General features: G+C 48.8%; 1 protein-coding gene across 3 annotated transcripts in view; it reads left to right on the top strand.

Moving 5' to 3' along the window:
* The first annotated feature begins 4,053 nt into the window (after positions 1–4,053).
* The window catches only part of Atp2b3 (ATPase plasma membrane Ca2+ transporting 3), a 71,111-nt gene continuing 55,612 nt past the window's right edge, over positions 4,054–19,552 (top strand). For all 3 annotated transcript variants that reach the window (XM_055591801.1, XM_055591800.1, XM_055591802.1), the window contains exon 1: positions 4,054–4,274. The gene's annotated coding sequence lies outside the window, so the exon portion shown is untranslated. The remainder of the gene's footprint in view (positions 4,275–19,552) is intronic.

Raw genomic sequence — 19,552 nt, 5'->3', positions numbered from 1 at the left:
GGCAGAGAGGTACTCCTTGATGAGGTCTAGGAGAATGCATCTTGCCTCTTGCAGCTCCTGGTGACTCCTGATGCTCCTTGTCTGTGGCTACTTCACTGAAACTTTGCAGTCCATGGTCTCTGGATCTATGTGCACGGGAAATTCTTCTCTGCCTCTGTCTTAGAAAGACACTCTCATCGCACACAGGGCCTGCCTAAAGCACCAGAGGGCATCTTCTCAGCCCACCATCATTCATTTAATCACATCTGCATAGACCCCGTTTTCAAATAAAGCCCATTCCAGATATGGGAATTAGCCAGGAGGACTAAAGGTTGACACTGACCCTGAAGCCTTGGAAAGGAGCTATAGTATCAGCCAGAAAAGAGCAGAGATGAAAGGAGGAATAAATCAGGACCCACCAGAGGGACAAGGCATCTGGGTCCAACCAAGAAACTGCCACCCCAGAGGAGCCTGTGACAGCCACAACAAGTGGCAGAAGGTAATTTGAACAGGCAAAGGGCATGGTCTAGAGTTCAACATAAACAAGGTGGGAAGCCATAGGGTAGAGAGGGGTGCTTTGGTGGCAGTGACAGAGAATGGACTGAGGTCTCAGGAAAATGAGAGTGGCTGAGCACAAGGAGGCCAAGCTGGAAGGTATACAGCTGGCTGCTTCCTACAGGTTTTTTTAGGTGTAACTGACTTTTTTTGAGGTTGCCCAAGAGTAACCATCAACAACACAAAAGAGGACCAAGATTAGATCCTGTAGTGGCAGGACCAGACACAGCGTGCGTAAGGGAAGAACCAAGAGGAAAAGACAGAAACAGGAAGGGAGCAGAGCATCTGCTTAGCGGCTGTCCCTATCATGGACATCTCTGGATCTAGCTCCCTAAGAATTCCTAGTGCAGCGAACTGGGCCAGGGCTTGGTGGAAGGAGGAACTTTCTAGCAAAGGCCACTAACAGCAGGTTCCCCCCTCTTTTCACTCTAGAGCCAGGGCCTTCAGCACTGGCACAGAAGGACAGTGACATCAAGGATCTCAATACACTGTGCAGGGCCACAAAGGGGACTTCTTCCGGTGACATATCATGACTTCCCCCCACTCCCCACGAGCCTCTGCTTGTTTATGGAGAATGTGGGGTGGTCAAAGAAGAACAACTGGAAAGTGGCCAGCTCTGGCGCCTGCAGCCCAGAGTTACTCTTCAGGGAAGTGAGGGATGGTTCCACTTTTAGCCCCCATATTCTAGGCAGTGGAAGTCATGCGGAGTACCAAGAGGCTTTCAAGTGTACCCAGTCCCTAAGGCACCACTTGCTAATTGCAAGCATGCCCAAATTCCAGGATAGCCATGGAGCCTCTAGCAGAGCTACAGCCAATGGCAGCGTGCTGGGGGTTTGCGAGCTTTCATATGAAAGACAACCAGTGCCCAGGGAAAACCGCCATCATTGCAAGAGAAAAAAAGTGTGTGTGTGGGGGGGTGCACTGTAGCGTGTGACCAAACATGTGAACAGGAGTGTCAGAAAAAGTGAATGAGCTTGAGTGTGGAAAGAAACTAAGTGCTCATGTGTGGATACCTCTGTGTGTGTGTGTGTGTGTGTGTGTGTGTGTGTGTGTGTGTGTGTATGTGTGTGTGTGTGAAAGAGAGAGAGAGATAAACTCTGTGTGTGTGTGACAGTATATGCCGTTGGATATCAATAAGTATGTATGGGTGACTGTATGCAGGCCAGCTCATGTGAGTGTGAGAAAATATGTGTAAATGACCTTCTGTGATAAGTGAGCATGTGACTCTGTGTAACACATGAGTATGTGAATGTAGGTATCCGTGAACCTGTGAGTGGTGCTTAACTAGTGTGCGGGGTGTGAGTGAGCATGTGTGTGAGTTTGGAGAACAGGAGGTTGTATGGGTGCACTCGTGAGGATAGGTGTTGGATGAATGTGGCATTCGGTAAGCTCACAAGTATGCATATTGGGTGACTGTAATGTAACTGAACACTTGAACGTACCTGTCAGGGGAGTGTAGGTGGGCGGTGAGCAAGTGAGTGTGCACTTGAATGTATGTGTCAAGTGATTGTGGGCTGGGGGGTGGCATGTGCGTGTGCATGGCAGTGAATGTGGGTGGAGTTGATATATGAGAGCAGGCAGTTGACCGAGTGTGTGATGGGGATGGGGATGTGACTGTACATGTTGGTGACGATGGGTGGGTGTGAATGTGTATGTTAAGTGTGGGTAGGTGTGAACAAGTGAGTGTGTAGGTTCTGTGTGGGGGGGGGAGGCAGATACATAAGTGTGTATGTTGGGTGAATGGAGGGTATGGGCGAGCATGTGATTATGTATGTTGGTGAATGTGTATGTTGGGTGACTGTGGGTTGGGCTAAGTACAGGAGTGTGCATTTTGGTGACTGTGGGTGTGTGTGAAGCAGTAAGCATATATGTTGGGTGAGTGTGTGGGTAAGCACATGAATGAGCATGTTGTGGATGGGGTGGGTGTGAATACGAGTGCTCATAATGGGTGAGTATGAAGTGGCTGTGTGAGTGTGCACGCTGGTGAGTGTGGAGTGGGTGTGAATGTGGGAGTGTTCACATTGTCTGAGTGTGGGTGGCTGGATGGGTGTGTATGTGGCTGTGCTAATAGTCGGCCTGTGCTGAGGAGTGCCAGTATCATTCTTGGCTTTGTAGGACACCAGGTCCCACTGGTTTTCCCCTAGAACTAGCTGCTTCCTGTGGGGAAGGGCTGGCAATAGGGGTATGATCTCTGGCCCAGGGTGAGACCGCAGCAAGGCAGTCCTTGTTCTTTAAATGGGTGTCTTACATGGTGGCAGCGCCTCAAAATAATAATAATAATAATAATAATAATAATAATAATAATAATAATAAATTTTTAAAAAAGCCTTCTTTGAGCCCCGGGGCACATTATGTCATCCCGTCATCCTCAGTTAATGGTTTCCCCATATCCCTTATCCCAACTATCTGAGCACTCACTGCCTACCAACTGCTCCCTTTCAGTAGACTCCATTATATCCCTCATCACCTAACCCAGCCTAGTGCATAGGCTCCCTTAGTGCCCTGGGTGTTCAGGCTTCTCCGTCTCTCTCTTCAGCAGCTCCAGCAGGCCAAGTTACCCCAAGGTTTGGCTCATAGCCTTCTCAGAAGTTCAGGCCTTCTCTTCAGCCTCCTCGCCTCCTACCTCTGTTCACAGACCAAAGCAAGGTGGGGTCAGAGCGTCTGCTGTCCCAGCAGCTGGCAAGTTCAGTGCTGCAAAGACTAGTGGCAGGTGCAGCTCCAGGAACACACATGGTGCATGAGTGTTGGTGGGTACACGTGGGTGACTGTCTAGAGTATCCTCTGTATCCGTCTGTGGGTGTCCACTTGGGTGCAGCATCACCCACTTTGTCCTGGAAAATGGTGTTCATTCAATAACCTTTAGGGTCATAGAGTGAAAATCTGTTATAAGTCCCAGCTTCCCTCTGGGGAAATGTATTTGGATGCCTGCACTCCCAATGCTTATCAGGCAGTTTCAGATAACCAACCACCAATCACAGGAACCCACCAAGAGCCCAGAGACCCCATGCTACAAATCAGCTCCAATCCCAGAGGGTGGAGAGGGTCCTGAGAAGTATGGCAACCTGCTACTCCAGTCACATGCAAGGGAGGGGGGGCTTTTTCTCTGCACCAGCAGCTTCTCTCAGCCCCCACTTTCCAACCACGCCCACCGCTATTCTGCCAGTGTCCTTGGAGGGCCATGCCAGGCTAGGAAGTGCTGGCATTCCCTCGCATCCTGGGAACAGAAGGGCGCACACCGGGCACAAGGCTCAGGAGCACCTTGTCCCCAGAGTCTGTTCGCCAGTGCACTGCCCCTCCATCCACTGCTCCTCCTCCTCTACCACCTCCTCCTCCACTACCACCACCACTACCACCAGCACCACCAACCCTCCCCCCTTCCACCAGCTCCTCCACCATCACTACTACCGCTGCAGCGGCCACCACCACCACCACCACCACCACCACCACCACCACCACCAGCTCCCTCCCTCCCCCACCCCTTCCTTCCTCCCTCCCTCCGCGCTCAGAGCTGCGGCTGGAGTCAAGCGCGCAGCGTCGCCAGCCGCTGCAGGTGCGGATCGTGGGGAGCACTGGGCAACAACCATAGCCTGCCGCGGAGGGTCCTGCTCCGCACTGCTGGCCAGGCTGCCCAGTGCCAGGGCCTTTCAGTCTTTGGAGCGGATCGCTGTCACCGGGAACCCTCCCGCAGCAACAGCAACAGCCAGAGCAGAGGCCGCGGTGGCGGCTGTGCCCATGCCGGGGTAAGTGGTGCCGTGGCGCACAGTTGGGCGCAGAAGGGGTGGGCGCGCAAGCAGGCGGGGGCGAGAGGGCGGCCCGGCAGGTGGCGCGGCGGCTGGTGGGGGTGGGGGGTACGAAGGATCCCGCCCAAGGCACCTGCTCCCTACTCCCTACGGGCTGGGCCTGCGTGTCCTTGCGGCACCACGGGCGCGCGTCACCCCGGGGCCTCAGAGCTGGCGGGCAGCGCCCTGCACCCGCACCTGTACCTTCACCCGCACCCTGCACCCGGCATCTCACGCGCACGCGCATCTGTGTCTAGGGAACAAGGACGCTGGGGGCTGCAGGCTGCGGGCTGCGGGCTATGGGCTACGGGCTGGGGCTCCAGGCAGGCACAGCCAGAGACGCCAGGCCTGGGCCAAGAGTCTAGCCTCTACGCACACACCTTCCCAGGGCCTCGAGGTATCCCCTCCCCCGCCTCCTAGCACTGTATCATCCTTCCCCTCACATGTTCCAACACTGTCCCCTGCACGCCCACATAGCTGCACAGCTGACCCTGCCACTGGCATGGGCAGTGCCACCGGCAAGTGGCAGAGTCACACTTGAACAAGTCCTTCATCTGTGCCAACAGTTGCCTTCCCCTCTTCACCTGTGTGACCTTGGCCAGAGGGTTTCTGTGATGGGAAGACTCGGTGTTCTTGGGGTTGAAGGCTTCAGCTCTGCTATTCTGGGAGGTGGAGCCACTGACAGCATCTCTAGAGCCCAAGAAGACCTGCTCCTCTTTCTATGACCTGGTCTCCCTAGCCTCCTGTGAGCTACTATGGGGCTTGGTGACTCAGCCAACAGAGGAGATGCAGAAGGCAGGGTCGGGGGTCAGAGTTCTGGTTCCTTACCTGAGCAGGACAGATAGGCAGGAACTCCTAGACTGGGAGCTCTGGCCAAGGGCTCAAGGAAGGGAGCAGAGTATGCAAGTCCCCTTCTGTCACTCTCCTGCTGCAAGGTAGGCAGGGCCAGGAGCTCCCTCTCCCCCCTGAATGTTTGCCACTCCAAGGACAGACCCTGAATGAGGCTGCTACTTCTTTCACAGATGGGGCCTTGGGTTTCTGGACGAAAGTGGGTCCTGGCATGCTACAAAATCAAGTCCCCACCTCATTCTCCCCTAGTTCTCTACAAGGAGTTTGCCTCCAGCCTAGCAGATGACACCTGCACAGACACCCATAGCTCCAGGCTCTGGGTCTTTGCTATTGCCCCTCCTTAGGATGTGACCATTTAATCTACATGAACTTCTCTGGTGCCTAGCACAGGCCTGGCAGAGTGGGCACTTGGTTTTTGTGTGGCACATTCATGACCTTGATCCTGCTGAATCTGAAGACTCACTAATGAGATGCAATGCCTTGATTTCTGTCCCCATTTCCCAGATAGGATCGTTGAGGCCCCAGGAGGGCAAGAGACTTGGCAGCACACTGAGGTCATAGATGGAGATTCCTTTGTTTTCTGTTTGTTTTGTTTGAGCTAGCTAGGGTTCTCTGGTAGATCTATGGGGGTGTTATATGAATAATACCATATCACTCCCTTTCCTGAGCATCTTTTACATCCACACATGATTCTAAGCAGGTTCCAAGACCCCTAGTGGAGCTTCCATCAACCATCCTCATGAGCTGATGTGTTTACACCCACCACCACAACCCTTCATAGTCAAGGAAACTAAGGCTTTCTGGCCTGGAGAGGAGACCTTGGAGGAGTGGTCCAAGAGCTGCCAAATTCTACCAGGACCCAGATTAGGCCTAGCAGAAGAGCCCAAGGGTGAATCTGAACCATCAATTCTGCACCAGAACAGAGAGCTGGTCAATCAGAAGGAAATGGGCACTTGTGGTCCTGGGGCATCGATTGCCTGCCACTAGCCTCAAGGCAGGAGAGGGCCAAGGGCACAGGCAGTCTTGATCAGCTCCACCTGGTCCAATCCCAGCCCTGCCAGGTGGTTTGAGTAGAGGGCAACCATGCTCTGGCACAGAGAAAGGGAGGAAGGCAGATTGGAGCAGCGTGGGTATGGGAGGGGGTTCTGCTCAGAGCCAGAAGGAGAGCCAGTCCTTGGGGAGGGGAGTCCCCAAAGCTAGAAGCATGCTTGGAAGTGTGCCAGCTTCAGTATAGAGGGAATGCCATTATGAGCACCTAGGGGCAAGCAGGGGCACCAGCAGCCTGTAGCAGACACCCATCTTGGTCTCTAATGACAGGAGCTCCAGGGTATCTGCCACCTCTATGCCTGATGATTTTCATGACCTTGACTGAGTCCCTTTCCTTATCCAAATCTGGGGACAGGGTGCACCTTGCAGGTCCTGCACTGCCATTTCAGGATCCCTAGCTGGAGATGCTAAGCTGAATCATTTGGAAAAGCAGAAGAGCTGAAAAGCTAGCTAGTGAGTGAGCAAGACAAAAGTGAGCAGGAGAGACAAGCCTGTGGATCACTGCATACTCTTTATTCCAGTTTGGCCCAGCCATCCAGAGAGGCAGCCAAAGTGGGCCATGATGAGCTGCTAAAGCCCCTCTGAGTATGGCTGCTGTAAGGTAAGCTTGGTTGAACTCTTAAGAGCTAATGCAGCTATGTCCAACTTCCTCCAGCCATTTGCCCTGCTCTGCTCACCTCTCAGAGCAAGTTAGTGTAACATATTCCCTTCCAATTTTAAGCTGGTGGATTCTGTGATTCAGTAATAGCTGTTGTCTCCATCCTAGGTTACTGGCACATCAAATGGCAATAATGACAGCACTAACAATGGAAGTCATCTTGTACCAGATAGTGTTCTGAGTGCTCCACAGACATCCCTTGTCCTGCCCTTCAATAATAACTGAATAAAGCAAGTGCTATTATCATCTACATTTGAAAGTTTATCAGACTGAAGCCCAGAGAAATTAGGTAACTTGCTCAAGGTCACCCAGCTAGAGGATGGCAAAACCAGGACTGATTTATGTACATAGCCATCTGTTATGATGTCTCCAGACGTTTCTTCTGTTGTCTCTAGAGGTATGTGTTGAACTTTACAGCAGGGAGCACTGGCTGAGCTGACTGTCTGGGGAACCATTCTGGGTGAAAACTATGACTTCTTAAGAACATCCTGCAGCACAGGAGCTGAGATATTGGTGTCCCCACTCCATGTCTCCACTGAGAGAAATGGATAAAAGGTGATTTCTACCCATCCAAAGCACATAGAGAATGATTATCTATGTGATGCCTTCGGGGACGCACATAAAGATAATGGATGGGGACCTGGACTGTGGCACTGAAGCCCCCCTTGAAGCCTCTCCAGTGCTATCTCTGAATTCAGAGTGAGCCCTAGCTGTACCCCAGGCTGTGCATGGCAAATGGAGACCTGCAATACACAGATTGCATTGTCCCTGTCTTTTCCCAGCTCCTCACTGTCACCTTCCTCCCTGCCCTGACTGGACCAGTGTAAGCCAGGCCAACTGTGCCTGGCTAGAAGGCCCTCCCCTGCCAGGACACCTTATGTTGGGTGGGAGGTGCTGGCAGCAGGCCAGGGAGAAGCCTAGGGAGAAAGGTCTGGAGCACACATCACCAGGACAGAGAAAAGGAGGTTCTCAGATGTAGAAGAATTTGGGCATCTGAGACTGTGACAAGCTTGGGAGGGGAACGAGTCAAAGGTCACATGGCTGAGTACATGACAAAAATGAAATAGAGCAGACTTTTGGAGCTCAAAAGGTTCCCAGACACTTGTGCCCATACAAAATGTGTGCAAAGGGGGGATACTATCATTTACCTCAAAGTTTGTTTTTTTCTTTTTCTTTTTAAATATTTATTACTTTTATTTTATGTGTACGTGTGTATGCCTGAGTGTATATATGTGCACCATGTGGCTACACACCGTGTGCATGAAGGAATCTGTGGAGGTCAGATGAAAGCATCAGCTCCCCAAGACCTACAATTACAGGCAGTTGCAACCCACCATATGAGTGCTGGGAACCAAACTGGGTCCCCTGAAAGAGCGATAAGTGCTCTTAAATACCAAGTCATCTCTCCATCCTGAAATGTGCCTTTTTCAAAGAGATATAGAACCTGCTGTTCTTGGTTCTCCCAGGAAATGGACCACCATTCCTTCAAATGTGGCTCTTTCATGGGCCACAGTCTTCAGACACTTTCTAAATCAGCACTGTCTGATATGCCAGCTACTAGCCACAGTGTCAGTTTAAATTAAAATGAAATTACAAATTTCCTTTTTTGCTTGCACTGAACGTGTTACAAGTGCTTGGTAGCCTTATATGGCTACAGGCTTCCCTATTGGATGAGGAGGTATAAATGTTCCCATTGCTGTCTTATGGTGCCATCTCTTAGTATATGCAGACCTAAGTCCTGACATGGGTTCTAATGCCACCTGTGCTGCACTCCCTGTGGCTCAGGTTCTTCCACAACACCTACCAGAAATGAAGCCCTCAGGGAGTTTTGGGCACTCATGAACATTTGAGGAAGTGTTCTTTGATTAGCCAGGCTCTGACTGGCTGGCTTAACAACTGTGGACACAAGGTGCCAGGATGGGTTTGAGTGGATTGTCTTTCAAAATGAATGTGTTCCATTGTTGAGACGTAGCCAGTGATGCCAGGGAGCACATCTTATTGGTGTGATGGCCCTTGGGAATTCTGCCTCATAATCATTCAACCATATTTATAGTGGCCCCTGTGCCCTGTGTCTGGTTCTGTGAGGGCAGTGAGGAAAGCAAATGTGCTTCCCACCCTCGCATAGCAAATGTGCTTTACTGTGTTCATCAAAGAATCTGCTGCCACAGAAGCATCCAGCTGGCTGGATCCAGCAGCTTGGGTGGAGGCTGTGAGGCAAGGCTGTGTCTTTCAGGGCTTATACTTCAACTTTGGCCCTGCCCTGCCCTGCCCTGCCTGGCTTAGTAACTCAGATTTAGCTAAATAGTCTGAGCCCCAGTTTCTCAGGAGCCACGTGGGGCTGGCGGTTGCTAGATTGGTCATGGAAACTAGAAAATATAATGCTCAACAAGGTGCCACTCAAAGTCCCTACATGGATCCTAAGCCTCTCTCTCCTGACTCCTTGAAAGGGAGTAATGGGGGTAGGTGAGGACACTCCAGGTTAGCCTGTCCATACCTTGGAGAGTCCATTAAGACCAGAGCAATGCTTCACAAGGGTCAACTCAGGTGCCTGGACACTCAAGAGCATAAAGCCCAACAATCTGGGGAAGGGTACTGGGCCAGGCTTCCTGCTGACTCCAGGGCCCACACACCCAGCTCGGAGCCAGCCCCAGATCCTAACACTACTAGATCCTGATGGTCCTAGTTAAGCCTCACTATGTGCAGGCACTCCTTGCATTTGGGAGCTGGGAGAAGTCAGAAATAGGAAGCCACAGCTGAGAGGCCCAGGAAGCTCTGTATAAATTAGGTCAGATGTTGTTTGGGTTTTTTGTTTTGTTTTGTTTTGCTTTGCTTTGTATTTGTTTGTTTTTTGAGATAGAGTTTCTCTGAGTATCTCTGGCTGTCCTGGAACTCACTCTGTAGACCAGGCTGGCTTCTAACTCAGAGATCTGCCTGCTTATATCTCCCAAGTTCTGTGATCACAGGTGTGCACCACTACCACCCAGCTGGTTTTTTTTTAAATTTTTTTTATTTTTTAAAAATAATAATAATAAAGCTAATGCTTTACACAGACATACTCTTTATTTTTTTACTATTAAAAATAAAACAGAAAAAAAGCTAAGATGTAAGAAGTCCCTTTCTGAAGGGGAGGAGGACCTCCCCTATCAGTGGACTTGGGGAGGGGTATGGGAGGAGATGAGGGAGGTAGGGTGGGAATGGGAGGGGACTAGGGAGGGGGCTACAAGTCCTATACAAAGTGAATAAACTGTAATTAATAAAACAATAAATACTAAAGAAGTCCCTTTCCAACCCATTGTATCACCAAAGTAGAAGCCAGTTTTCCATTCCACTGGACTTATTTCTGCTCTCTTTTCTTTGCATAACCTATTTATTTTTACATTACTGTAATTAAACCATGGGCTTTTGTGATCTGTTTTTTTTTTTACTTCACATAAGCATTTTCTTTATTAATATAATCCCTTCCTAAATTAACTTTTTTTTTCCCAAAATGGACATAGTTCAATTTGTTACTTACCACCCCCCCAAAAAAAAAGTCAATTTGAACTGTGCCACAGAAAAACTGCAAATGATCACTCACTCATTTGACAGTTATTTATTAGGCACACTGATGCATCAGGGCAATCCTCAGTAATTACAATTTTTAATGGCTGAATAGTATTCTCTCAGGAGATTGTAATTCACTTAATTATTTGGCTATTTTTGGAAATGTAGGCAGCCGGATTTGTTTCACTCTTTTGCATGAGACTCTGCTGAGCATCTTGAGGCAGAACACTCACCCTGTCCTGAGGACCCAGACAACAGTGCAGCGTGCCAAATGTCTCTCCAGAAGGGCTTCTGAATGTGCCAGAAGGGCTCACTCACTGCAGCCTTACCAGCTTTAGGTATTTCAGTCAAATGATCTGCCATAAGTATCTAGGTCAGAAAATATCTACTTTGCTTTGTCTTCAGCTAATTGCCATTAAGGGTGAACATTTTCTACACTTTTCTAAATTAGGTCTGTTTTGTTTTTAGTAAATTACCTGTACTTAACTTTTATTTACTGAGGTTTTCAATGTTTTCCCTGTATGTTTGAGTTAAGAGAATTAATTTTATACAAGGGAAATAATGGTGAAATATATTAGCTCCAAAACATTTTAACCTCTTGGTTCTTTGCCTTTTGATTTCCTCCACTCATAAGATAAACACTTTTCTCAGGTCTTATATGGATTTCAGGCTTACAGAATCTCTGATTTTTAATTAATTAAAACAAAATTTTATGTGTATGTGGTTTTGTGTGTGTGTGTGTGTGTGTGTGTGTGTGTGTGTGTGTGCCCGTGCCTGTGCCTGGTGTCAAAGAAAGCCAGAAAATGGTGTCAAATCATTTGGAACTGGAGCTGCATATGGTTGTAAGGCTCCATATGAGTTCTGGGAACTGAACCCAGGTCCTCTGTAAGAGCAGCAAAGAGCAGCCAGGACTTTTAACCACTGAGTCTTCTCTACAGCCCCATTACATGAGCTCTTTACAAAATTCTAAGTGCTATCAATTCTAGGTTTGCCCCCCTCCCCTTATTGGAGTTACAATTCTTAAGATACTTAAATCTTTTTTTTTCCCTGACTGGGGATTGATGCCAGGGCCTAGGGCATGTTCCCAGAGAGCCACACCCCATAATTCTTTATTATTTTTGATTTAGGGTTTTAATTTATCACCCAGGATGGCCTTAAACTTGCAGTCCTTTTGAGCTCAGCCTCTGCAATAGCTGCAATACACGTATGTGACCCCACACCTAATAAAATATTTAAGTCTAATATCCAGGGGCCAGCATTCTCTTTAGTAGAGTCAGATGGTAAATATTTTCCACTTTGCAGAGTACATGGTTTCTATCTCAGCTACAACACTCTTTATGGAAGCACAAACATAGACACAAACCATACGGAAATGAATGAGTAAAACAATGTGCTAATAAAACTTTATTCACAAGCAAATTTTGCTGGATTTGGCCCTTGAGCTGTAGTTACTAAACCTCATTTTATTCAAAAGAAATTAATTTTAGGACTATGGGGTAAGGAGTTTATGTGTCCCTCAGCCCGGTTGCTATTTCCTTTATCAAGTAATTTGTTCCTTAGAGAGCTATATTTGATCTCTCATCTTTCCCTCAAAATAACCTGTCCTCTGATAACATTGGAGTTCCTAGGCAGCAAAAGCACAACCTGAGCTTCTTACCTAAATATCAGAAAAGCAAGGAGGGAATCAAGGAAGAGGAGAGATGGAGAAGGCTCTGTGGCCAGCTGATGCCAGCCTTGAATGGTGGCCATAGGACTCTGTTTTTCTGAATGAACGTATTTGAAAATGAGCCATTTCATTTTCCCTTTCTGAACTCACTTGGGAACTTTGTTAGTCCCTGGACTGCCTTAGAACTCAGAATTCCTTGTGCTTTGGTATTTTGACATAAACCAGAACCAGGTTATAAAACAATGTCAAGACTGCTCCGATATTACTGAACCAAAGTTTGCATGGCTGGCTGACCAGGGCCATGATCATGACATGACACATGACAGAGCAGCGAGGGGTTCTTGCTCCGGATTAGGCCATCCCTGCTGAAACCATTTGGTGTTTGCAGAGCACAGCTCTGTTTCCAGGGCAGAGCTAGGGTCCTGTGTCATATCTCAGCCTCAAACTGACTACCTCTTCAGGCACAAGGGTCTTTTCTTGTCTCCATAGGCTCTTTCCCTATTTCTCGCAGTAGAATGTGGGTTCAGATACACTACGTCTTTGCTTAGTGACACAGGAATAACTGTGGCCCAGGGTTGGAGATTCCTAGGGAGTTTCAGGAGGGAGGCTGCCACTGGGAATGGGAACCCCGTGCAGAAAACAAGGGAAGGAGGTGTGGGCACATGGACGGGACAGACTCTGTTCTCAATACCTTTCCCACACAATCTAGTTTTCCTTGTGGCCTGTGACTCATTGACCCCAGCTCAATGGACAGTGGCTGGACATTTGTTTGGAAAAGGCCCAATCCTGGAGAGCAGAGAAAGAATAACCACTATAATCTATTTTGGGGGTCCAGGGAAGAGAGAGTGCAGGCCCTGGGGTAGTTGCTTGGGGTCCGTGGCCTGATGGCCCCTGAGATGTCTGTTGGGCTGTCTGGGCATGTAAGTAAGGCCAGGCAGGGCCAGAACTCTCAGGATGCAGGCTGTCTCCTATGTCCCTGACACCCTTCCTTAGAGGAGGAAGCAGAACCCTATCAGCCTCACAGGGCAGCTATCCATGGGCATCTATGGAGCACATGGGGTAACCTAGAGGAGAGTCTGGGTTGGGCCCCTGATGGGCTCTGCAGCCTGCTGAAAGGGCAAACTTGGACTTCTGACTTAGTGTTCATGTGCCCTAATGTATAGGGGGCCCCTTCAGGGCCAAGCCCCTCCAGGGCCACCCCATGGACATACAGAACCTTTGTGGTGCAAAGCTCAGTCCATATAATCCTGATGACAACCAGGCCCTGGGTGACCTTCAGGTCCAGTGATCACAGTTGGTTGTGGTTGGTGAGGATGCTGGAGCTACCTAGCAGCCTTTCAGGTGACCCTTCCTGTGCTGCAGCTTCTGAGGCATCCTTACTTGAGGCCACCATGGGTCACTGACCTTTACTTCCTCTGTTACTGCAATTGACAGTAGTTGGGTCAACCTGGGGAAAGGATGCCTAGAACTGAGTGTACTGAGTTGTTGCTGCTGTGTCAGAGAGGCAACAGTGAGAGCTGATTCCCATCTCTACTTTTTTTTTTCTATTCCCCAGCACCCTTGCCCATTGCTCTGCTAAGAATATCATGGTCAAGGATTTTTCAAAGGGAAGAAAGGTACCTTTGAGACCCCTGTGGCCTCATAATTCCTCACAGTGGCAAGCCCATTTCTTTACAGCTCTTTTTCCATGAAGGACTGGTCCCAGCTTGTCCTGGCTGGAAGGACTCAGCCTGGCCTGTATAGCCACAGTGGCCTCCAGCTGTCTATAATTTCCTTAATTACCTGTTTAGGCCTTGGCTATTTCCGGTTGTTAGGCTGACTCTCAGATTGGGCTGGTACCACAGTAGCCAGCAGAGCTGGGAGACTTGGGTGTCTGGGAGACAGAAAGTTTTCTGGCTGTGAAGGGCTGGAGGACTAGAACCTGCTGCCTCCTGGACAGGAGGCTTTCACAGAGGCTAGCCATGGTGGGTTTGGGTCTCCTTCCCTCTCTAGAGACCACAGTGTGGACCAGCTGTCTGTGCTTCAGGGCAGGAGGGAAGTTGGGGCCAGCATGTGCAGGACGTGTGTGGGGGCGGGGCATGGGGCTGGCTTGGCTCCTGCTGCAAAGCAGCTCTCTGAGCGCACAGCTCACAGCTCGCTGTAATTGGATAATTAGTGTCATTATGCTTCCTGCCCATTGGCTTCTCTAGCTCCTGCTCCCTAGCTCTCTCCCCTTTCAGCTTCTGCCTTCTCTGGCAGAAAACAAATGACTGTCCCGTTTCTCCATTTAGAGTCGTGACCCCAGCAACCATACTGCATGGCCCCAGTCAGAGAAGCGTTTTTAACTTCTCTTTGTGACCCAGGGCCATTATTCAGCTTTGTAAGAATCACTTGCGTGGACATTTTGACTCATCCCACAAAAAAAAAAAAAAAAAAAAAAAAAAAATTTTTGAACCCCCCAAAAAAAAAAAAAAAAAAAAAAAAAAAAAATTTCTGGAGACCCCAGAACAATGAGGGATCCAAGCAGGCCAAGGAATAGCCCCTAAAATGGAAACACATCCTGAGAAGCACATGAACCCCATCCTAGTCAAGCAGAATGCTCTGGCCTCAACAGTGGAGCCTGGTCCTGCATTTTGAACTCTGGGGTCTGGCTGATGTCAGCTTCAGGACAGAGGTGGAAGGTTTGGGAAAGACAAGTGAGGCCAAACTGATAGACTGAACAAAGACCTTGTCCTGCCCTGCTTTCCTTTCACTGGCCTTACGGTCAGGGGGAAGCCTCCATAGCAATGAATCAAGACCCCTGAAGACCTGCACTGGGTGCAGTAAGTAAAAACAGAGTTCTGTTTCCAGGGAGGCTGAGTGACTCTGCACCAAGTGCATGAGCTACACAGGGACACAGCCTATTCAGCCACTTTATTAACTGTTTTAATTGGTCCTAATCAGGTGTCCATTGCTTTCTTGGATGTACTAGGCAGTCACTTAGCAGAGGAGCCATACAGAATCCTCTGAAGCCAAATTACTAAAGTTTCCAGCAGCCTCTACTCCTTGCTTGTGATTTGACCTTGAGTAAGCACTTCAATCTCTATGCTTTAGATACCTCTACTCCACAGTAGGCATCCTCATCCCTTAACATAGAGCCTCATTGTGCAGAGCAATCATAATCATTTTCACAATGCCTTGGTGCACAATACTTGGCACAGTCCACTGGCTTGGCTTGCATGCGACAGACAAAATTGACCTTTTGTCTCTTTTTTATGGTCCTCTCTTCTCCCTTCTGCTTTGACTAGAACATCTAGGACAGTGTCAAATAATACAGGTGAGAGGGAGCCAGGCCACAGATGATCGCATGCTGTAGGGAACCAATAAGAGTGTAGAATTTGGAAGATACTGGAAAATTTGGGAAGCCCTCCAACTCCCCATAACCAGCCTGCATTGGGCATATAGTGGAGGAGGCTCTAGTTTTCCAGTTTCTTCGGCTTATCCTATTTAGTATATATCAGGAATAATAACAGCTTTGTCAGCAAAGAAGTTAATTTCTGGGCCTGGAGAGATTAAGAACACTGGCTGTTCTTCCAAAGATCCTGTAGTTCAATTCCCAGCAACCACATGGTGGCTCATAACCATCTATAATGAGATCTGGTGCCCTCTTCTGGCATACAGGCACACCTGGAGGCAGAATAGTGTATAAATAAATAAATCTTATTTTTTTTTAAGAACTTCATTTCTTGCTCACATAGAAGTCTAGATGCACAACCTGTGGCTGCTGTGATGACTTCTTTGTATATGGGCTCCTACCTATATGATACACATAGATCCATATGCAAGATGACACAAGATAACTGTTACTGCCTGATCCTCACACCAGCATTTCAGTCAATAGGAAGCAGAAGAGCAGGGGAGAACATGTCTCTTCTCTTTCACACTTCAACTTAACCTTGAAGTTGTCCCTATCACATCTATTTATATCCAATTGGCCAGAGTGTAGTCACATGGTCTATGTAGCTGCAAGGGAGTCAAAAGAATATAGTTACTAACTAGACAGCAAGACATCTAGCTAGCAAAATATCATATAGTCTCTTCCAGAACATTCTAAGGGTTCATTAGCACTTCCCAAAGTCATTTTTGGCACTAGAGGTTGAACTCTGGGGCTTATGATGGCTAAGCAAGGACTTTACCATGAAGCTGTGTCTCCAGCCCTCTTTTTACTTGTTTATTTAGAGACAGACTCTCACTAAGTTACCCTGGAGTATCACAGGGGTAGACCACTTGCTTAGACTAGTTGGACCATGGGCTTCACCCCTAGAACCACAAGACAGAAAAAAACGTGATCCAAGTAGGTGGGCAATAATGGTGGCAGCAGCCAGTATGAAGCAAGGATGGTGCACAAAGGCTATGGGATGTCAGTAGGGCACATGGTGAAAGGGCTACTTAGGTTGTCATTTTTCTGACAGGAGTCTCCCTATAACTGCTCATTTTCACATGACAGAATGGACCGCTGATTTGACCTGTCCAGGGAGTAAGATAATATGAATTGGGACACTACAGGAAACTTCTCAGGCTCCCTGTCTACCACCTTGGACAGTAATTTTAAAATGGCTTTTTTTCCTTTTGGCATTATAGAAAAAAAAAATACCACCACCACCAACAACATATAACACAAAAAAAGACATCTCCACCATTAGATCCAGCAGGCCTGAAGCATGACCCACATCCTCACTGCTATATCACCATCAGCACCATCAATCTCCAGAACTTGCTCATTGAAGATGCAGCTCAGCCCCACTAAACACCAGCTCTTCATCCTCCTGCCCAGCCCTCAGCACCCATCATCCTACTGCTTCTCTCTATAAAGCTAGTGACTCTCAGGACTTCCCAGAAGTGAAGCCTGACAGGCTCTGTCCTTTTATATCAACCACATTAGAGCATGTGTGGGAATCCCCTGCCTTTTAAAGGCTGACTGATGTTTCATTATATGCAAATGGAGGGACACCCAATCTGTTTGTCCAGCCATCTATCTGTGGACAATGGGATGCTTCTACCTTTTGGCTACAGTGAGTAATGTTTTTGTGAACATGGCTATATAGGTCTCTGCTTCCTATTCTGAGGAGATGAGAGCTAATGATGCTGAATTTTTTCAGAAACTGCCATGGTATATTGCACTGTAGTTGCAGCATCTATCATTCTTTCCTGAGGCCAGTTCTGACTGGAGAACTTGGGGCACTCCCAGAACACAAATTTGGCTGGGCATGGGATGCCCTTGAAAAGTGTTTGTTTGGGTAGAGGTCCCAAACCCCCTTTTGGAGTGGGCAGTCCTCCAGGTGGTGGGGGGCTACACAGGGTTTGCCAGGGCTGTCCTATGTGAGACTAAAGTGATTGGCCATCAATAAGATGTTGATCCACCCACAAGCAATGATAGACTTAGGCATTGTCTGTATCCCTACCACCCCCATGATTCTGGGTACGGGTTTTTCTGAGATCCATACTCCTTTGCTGGAGCCTCTGCACGGACTTCTTTTCCTATGTGCGTCTGTCTCTCTGTGGAATGAGCAGGGTCCCTATGGCCTTGCTGACAGCTCCCAGCCATTCTCCAGGTGGCTTTGGTAGACTTGCCTGCCAGGACAGGACTTCAAGCAGGTAGATGTGTGAGCAGGGACGGGGTTACCATGGTGGCGGTTGACCCTCCTCTGTTGTTATTGTTTTTGCTCTCAAAGCTTAGAGCTGTTCTACAGCAGCGGCAGCAAGAGCAGAGTGTGCACAGATTGTACCAGGAACAGGGGGAGGGCTGAATGGAGCAGGGGGGGGGTCTGTCCCTTTAAATCTGTTTTCTCAGTTTTATTTCCTTCTCTTTTCCCATCCTCCTTCCTCAACCAGCAAAAGTGGTGGGGCTGTGAGGACCCAAGAGCTGCAGTGACAGTGTCTCTGAAATATTAATGAGGTCGTTCCCTGCCTGGCTCTTTTCCCCTCTCTGGCTGCATGCAGGACTTGTCCTTGGGTGGTCACCAAGGTGCATGAAGCAGAGGGGTGGGACAGAAGTGGACAGAAAAGCAAGGGCCCTGTGCTGAGAAGGAAGAGGTAGGAAAGCAAGGGTTAAAGCACTACCCCAAGGCCCCAAGCCAAGCCTATATCTGCCCCATCATGTTAGACCCAGGAGTGGACAGCAGCTGCCATGCAACATTCTCTCCTCCCAGATCTTCTCCTGACCTGCTCCTTAGCTAGGCCCCAGGCCCCACCCAGTGTGCAAGAGTGGCTGGATGTCTGACTACCAGGCAGGGGCTAGGCCTCTGCTCCTGTTCCTGGACCTGCTCTCTCCACTACATGGGGCAGGCTGGTGTTCCCTGGGTGCCTGGAGATCGAGAAAGACCATGGCCTATTAATTCAAGGCTCCTCCCAGTGACTCACACTGCTGAGCACTAGTCATATCTGGAAGGAGAGTCCTAACTTGGTGAGTCCATAGGGAGATACTAGTGGGTGGTGAGGGGGCCCAGGGTAGAAGCATGTGCCAGTTCAGCCCAGGCTTCTGCCTCCTGCCCATCTAGATAGACTCTTGCCTTGGGTCCTGGACCTGGCCTTAGCACCAGGACATTGGCAAACCCAGGCACCATACACTGGATTTGTTTGGGGACATTGTTCTTGTCACTCAGGACCCAGAAACTATGAATGCAACTTGGGACTGGGACTTCCTGGCCTGCAGATGCTGCTGGTATCTGGCTGTATCTACCCCAGGAACTGTGGTAGCACTTGGTAGCCAGATGACCCATCACTAGTATAGGACATGTGTCCACACAGACTTGGCTGGTGCAAGGTGAGGGCAACCCTGGAATGTTTTTAGACCGTGTAATGAATTTCAACTCATTTTTTTTTTTAGTTCTCACATGGGAAATAGCAGTGGACTTTGCTCTCTATTCCTTGACCCTTCTGAACAAGAAGATGGGCAGCCCCCCAGAACATGTAGACCAAAGGGTTCCACCTGAGCCTGCTGGGGAAGGTACTCAGGGTAACAACAAGATGTCCTAGTGTGGACAGCTAGGACTTACCTCTGGCCATTAAACAAGAGCCTGATGCCTGAGGTCTCTGGTCCCATATGAGCCCCAGTGACCCCTGTGTGAAACAGGTATTGTGCACAGTGAACTGCAGCGAGGGTTTGAGGGTATTGTAGGTATTATTATCCCAGTCTTAAAAGTGGTATGACAAGAGGAAGCCCAGAAGCAGAGGGCCTTTCCCTTAGGAACTGCGCCATTTCCTGAAGGGCCTAGGGTCAGTGGAAGCACATATATATTAAGTCTGAGGAGCTGGCAGAGAACCCATTCAAAGTGTCCAGAGGAGGGAGAGGGAGAGAGAGAATGGGGGAAGAGAGAGAGAGAGAGAGAGAGAGAGAGAGAGAGAGAGAGAATGAACCAGGAAGGAAAAGCCTTGAACTTCTGTTCACTAGAAGAATAGGTAATCCATTTGGGCCTGAAGGGATTAAAGTGTCCAGGCCTTACTAAAAGGAAGGGTCCA

The sequence above is a fragment of the Psammomys obesus genome, unplaced genomic scaffold (genome assembly GCF_907164565.1).
Source record: "Psammomys obesus unplaced genomic scaffold, mPsaObe1.curated_primary_1811, whole genome shotgun sequence".
NCBI lineage: Eukaryota > Metazoa > Chordata > Mammalia > Rodentia > Muridae > Psammomys > Psammomys obesus.
Note: the sequence above shows the minus strand (reverse complement) of the source record. Positions and strands in the feature narration are given on the sequence as shown.